Raw genomic sequence first — 5000 nt, 5'->3', positions numbered from 1 at the left:
GGACGGTGATGCCTCTCGCTTCGCTCGCTGTCCGCCGCTCGCTGCTCGCTCGCGCAGCCAAAAATGGCCAGTTTTGGCCCGTTTTTGGGCCGTTTTGGCCTGTTTTTGGGCTGTTCTTGCGTCGCGCGGTGACCGTCGTGAGCGGAGCAAAATGTCAGCCATCTCAGCACCCTGGAACCCCCCGGGTGGCACAGGGCTGGATGGGGCTTTCGTATAGCAGGGACGGTGCTGCCTCTCGCTTCGCTTGCTGTCCGCCGCTCGCCGCTCGCTCGCGCAGCCAAAAATGGCCAGTTTTGGCCCGTTTTTGGGCCGTTTTGGCCAGTTTTTGGGCTGTTCTTGCGTCGCGCGGTGACCGTCGTGAGCGGAGCAAAATGTCAGCCATCTCAGCACCCTGGAACCCCCCGGGTGGCACAGGGCTGGATGGGGCTTTCGTATAGCAGGGACGGTGCTGCCTCTCGCTTCGCTCGCTGTCCGCCGCTCGCCGCTCGCTCGCGCAGCCAAAAATGGCCAGTTTTGGCCCGTTTTGGCCAGTTTTTGGCCTGTTTTTGGCCTGTTCTTGCGTCGCGCTGTCACGACCTTAGCTGGTTTTGCCTAAGGCGTGCGGCACCCTCGCGCGTCCGTCCGCAAAGGTCAGCCTCCCCGAAGCCTCCCATTGTCCCTTAGGACCAACAAAAGAGAGAACGGGTTGAAGAGAACGCCTCAATCGGGATCCACAAGCAAACATGTCCGAAAAACACTTCATAGACAATGCAAATTACAAACAGACTTTACAAGCTCTGAATAGTGGCACAACAAAGGGTAAAATGGTCCATTACAGACCGAAAAGCTCTCGAACGTGTCCACATGACACAACCATTATTTACAAGCCTAAAGAGGCCACCAACCCAACTAAAATGGGACTATTAAGCCTTCGGCCGCCCCTTTACATTCTGTACAAGGCATGAACATGCCAAAAGACAACGGACAGACATAAGCATTACATCCAACATCTTGTTTAGAAGTTTGTCCGTTACATTCTCCCCCACTTATCCCTTCGACGTCCTCGTCGAAGCCTTTGTGAACACTGCAACTCTTCGCCTTTGCTGAGTCTTCAATCTTCCGCTCCAGCTGCAATGCGCCTCCTGGCTCCCAGCTGCTCTCCGCTGCTGTTTCTGAGTAGTCGAACCTTTGATCCGCCATGCTGCTTCAACTCGCCAATGACTCTGACTCTGGTGTGGGGTTGGCTGAGTTGTGTTGATCCTTGTCCATTCTTGCGGATCCACCAAATGAAGGAAAAGTCCATCTTTTCTGCGCCAGTCTCTCAAAATTTCCACATGCTGCTTGAACTGGGTGGATGCTTGTTGGAGCTTTAACGAGCATCGCCTCGCAAACTTCAGAAGTTTTGGGTCCTTCCTCCACAAAATCTGCTCATTGACTCTTCTTTCAGTTAGTTGTCACATCCAAGTAGGTTCGCATCACTTCCGCTTTCGATTGGCATTTCGTTGGGAAATGAAGCGGACAATCTACTCTCAGTAGCACTGATCACCGTTGGTGAGGATTTGACAACTATTGTCTTCCATTATCTTCGAAGGGTCTTTAAACTTGTGCAGAGCTCCTCTGCTGGATAGATAAGAGAACTGGGGTACTCGGTTTCGCCCATTCTCTTAAGAGTGAGAAGGCAAAGGTTACTTGACTTCGCCCGCCTCCTCGAGATTGTACTTCATGCATCGAGCTGGTTACTGGCCTTCGCCTGCTCTTTGCTCACACTTCTGAAGTACTTGAAGTGTTTGCACTCCTTGCGTTGAGTTGGCTACTGTGATTCACCTTCTCAATGCCATCGAACTTCTGGAATGCGGGAAGTTTTCACCCCAACTTGGAGTAATTCTCTGATAGATGAGGTCGCCTCTGGGATTGTACCGTCTTCTCCATCAACCCTGCCGCCTACTCCACTGAGTAGCAAAGGTACAGCACCGCGTACTGCTTGCTTCGTTCCTTGGTCGTGCACTCTTGCATGACCCGAAGTCCTTCACTTACGGCTATCTTGATGAGAAACTTGTTGACACCGGTCTTACGAAGTTTCTTGGCCTCTGCCCTTCAGCCTTGTCTCGGTACTTGGAGATTGCCTCTGCATGCTCCACCTCCTCGGCCCCTTTCACGACCAAGCGCTCTCCCTCCGTGAGAGCAAGGGATCAATGACTTGCACGGAAGTCCCGCCTCTGCGGTACCATGGCGCTGGCATGCCCATGGCCCTACTATCCGTCGCCTCGCCTCTGTATCCCTTTTCTGCATGATCGGTAGAAATGTCTCTGTGGCACTCCTCTGAGTCCACCTCCATTCTGACTGATGCTTGATTTTGGGTAGCTAAGTCCCTCTGGACTCGTCGTCGCTTCCTCGCCCCTTTCGACCCCCTGCTTCAACACCACTGTGTTCTCCAAGCAGTCCGTTTGGTCGATGGAAAGACAGACTGCAACTCCCAAGCATGGCCTCTGCCATCACATTGTAGAGTTAGCACCGATTCTGTTCTCCTTAGCTTCCTTGGCAGCAACGTTCGCTTACTCGACCTTGTCCTCTGACTTGTCGGGCTCCCTTAAGCGAATATGAGCTCTGGAGCAGTCCAACTCTCCAACTGCTTCGATCATACCTCTGCATGATCAAGTCCCTCTCATGGGACTCACTGGTACTTGCATTCGAACTTTTCCCTTGGTGGAACCCAGCCCCCATATGCTGATGACCAAGGTTTTCATCCGATGCAAAATTCGATGCACGCCCGGAAGACCCGCCTCTGCGGTACCATGGCCTTCACTCCTTGAATCCATAGCCCTTCTTGCCGTCGTGTTGTTCACCAAAGCGGAGCTCCCAGTAGCTCCCGATCATACCTCCATATGATCTCATCCCTCACGGGACATTGTCGTGTGTGTCGCATTGCCACGAACTGTTCCACCACGATCCGCTGCACCATGTCGCCTCCTGGTGACATCTCCATTGCATTCTGATCCTTGTGGAATAAACTCGAAGTCCTTCACTTCACTGTAATTTGTGCACCATTGCCTGGATCCTGGGCCTCTGCCCCTACCAGCACAATCTCCGCTGCGCACTGCTTCCTTCATAGCAACTCGAATGGCAACACTGTGGCATATTCTTCAAGAGTACCTGCCTCTGCATCCTCTTGCCCCGTGCTAAGGCCTTCTGTACCCAACTTCGCCTCCGCAAATTGAGTCGCCTTAGTTCCTCCATCGAATGCTCCTCCGAGATAAGGTGCATGTGCCCCGAAGCTCCCTTCGTCTTTGGCACCATGCAAGATGAGTCCGCTCTGTCAGAATGAAGGACCCAGGGAACAGCATGATTCTACTCCTGCCTCTGCAAGAGTTCATGTCCTTGACCTCTGTCTAGGGAAAGCGCTGTGCCTCTGCTCCATGTTCCAACTTCTATGCTGGCTCCCTTCATGCGGCTTGGGTACTTCGCCAAGTTACACCCAAGTTGCTCCGCTCCTCGTTTCTGCATTGAGTCGATGGTGGCCCTCGCGCCCACCATTCCACGGGTCAGCCCTCCCTTGAGTCCGATCTCCATATCGACTCCAAGTGTGCCTCCATTTGAGTTGCTTTGGGTCGCTCCCCCACTTGATCTCGCAATGCATCCACCAATGCATTCTCTCAAGCGAGATCATGCGACGACTCCTCGCCGCTTGCTCAGTCCATCGAGCTCCGTGGAGTTGTTGTTTGTGAGGTACTCCTCCTCAACATATGAAGTCCGTCTCACATGATTCTCCCTCTGGAGTGCCGAGACTTATCCCTCCTGGATAACTATCCCGTTGGAGCAATATCTCTCTTCGTTTCGGAGACCACCATCCCCTTGGACTACTCCGATCTGCTGAACAAACTGTGCATTGTTCTGCCTCTTGCAAACGCACTTGCTAGATTGCGCCTCCACGTCAATACAGCCACCGCTGCACCCCTCAAGGCCTAGCATCATGCTGAACTCGTTGCACACTTCAGCCTCCTCCGGACGTATCCTTCGCATGTCGAAGAGAAAGTTTCAATGCTCCATGGCGCCGAGTCTCGACCGCCTTGGGATGGCCACGAACAATCCATCGTTCGCATACAAGCCCATACATGAGTACCGAATTCTTCGAGTTAGCAATTCCCCTCACCTCTGTGAGCTTTGCACAACTCTTTCGGTCGCTGAGCAACTCATTCCACTTTGCATGGTCTCGTCCTTTGCCAAGCGCCTCGCTTGCCTTGAGCACCATCAAGTAAAGTTGTCAACGTTGAGCCGTAGCTCAAACTCAGCCATCCCAACCTTTGTGCGCTCCAAATTCTTCCAAGCTTGCCTGTTCTCGTGGTGCCTCTTGCGCGAAGGGTTGGCCATTACACTGAATGCCAATCTCAGATGCCCGCTCCTCTGAGCGACTCTTTTCCCTACATCTCCATGCCCGTTTTCCCTCAAACGGTCGCGCGTGTGCTGACTGCCCTCAACGCAGCCCCGCTAGGTCCCCCACGTTTGCATGTCAAGTGTTTCTATGAGTGCTTGTCCCGCTCTGATACCACACTGTCACGACCTTAGCTGGTTTTGCCTAAGGCGTGCGGCACCCTCGCGCGTCCGTCCGCAAAGGTCAGCCTCCCCGAAGCCTCCCATTGTCCCTTAGGACCAACAAAAGAGAGAACGGGTTGAAGAGAACGCCTCAATCGGGATCCACAAGCAAACATGTCCGAAAAACACTTCATAGACAATGCAAATTACAAACAGACTTTACAAGCTCTGAATAGTGGCACAACAAAGGGTAAAATGGTCCATTACAGACCGAAAAGCTCTCGAACGTGTCCACATGACACAACCATTATTTACAAGCCTAAAGAGGCCACCAACCCAACTAAAATGGGACTATTAAGCCTTCGGCCGCCCCTTTACATTCTGTACAAGGCATGAACATGCCAAAAGACAACGGACAGACATAAGCATTACATCCAACATCTTGTTTAGAAGTTTGTCCGTTACAGCGCGGTGACCGTCGTGAGCGGAGCAAA

This window comes from Musa acuminata, unplaced genomic scaffold (genome assembly GCF_036884655.1).
Source record: "Musa acuminata AAA Group cultivar baxijiao unplaced genomic scaffold, Cavendish_Baxijiao_AAA HiC_scaffold_1136, whole genome shotgun sequence".
Taxonomy (NCBI): Eukaryota; Viridiplantae; Streptophyta; class Magnoliopsida; order Zingiberales; family Musaceae; genus Musa; species Musa acuminata.
Note: the sequence above shows the minus strand (reverse complement) of the source record.